Here is a 254-nt window from a genome sequence, read left to right as displayed (position 1 = left end):
CTCTCAGTCCTATTTTTTATGCTAATCTTTAAAATCCTTTGTCTTCATTTCTCCAAAGGCTCTGTTATTAATGTTTGAAAGGAAAAGAAAGGGATTATACATGAAACTATCAAAGAAAGAAAAATCAAACACAAAATAGAAAATCTGATGAAAAACTGAAAGGAAAATACAGTATTATTACCTGAATTCTAGTCTATAAACTGATGATAATTTGCCACAAGTAATACAGACATGAGGATCTAGGTTCCCACTAG

General features: G+C 30.3%; 1 protein-coding gene across 1 annotated transcript in view; it reads left to right on the top strand.

The window, feature by feature from the left end:
- LOC119594388 (proteasome activator complex subunit 4-like) overlaps positions 1-254 on the top strand; it is a gene marked incomplete in the record, with an annotated part of 28,225 nt that overhangs the window by 12,109 nt on the left and 15,862 nt on the right.

Source organism: Penaeus monodon, chromosome 33 (genome assembly GCF_015228065.2).
Source record: "Penaeus monodon isolate SGIC_2016 chromosome 33, NSTDA_Pmon_1, whole genome shotgun sequence".
Classification (NCBI taxonomy): domain Eukaryota; kingdom Metazoa; phylum Arthropoda; class Malacostraca; order Decapoda; family Penaeidae; genus Penaeus; species Penaeus monodon.
The sequence above is the reverse complement of the archived record's forward strand: the minus strand, read 5'-3'. Positions and strand labels throughout refer to the sequence as shown.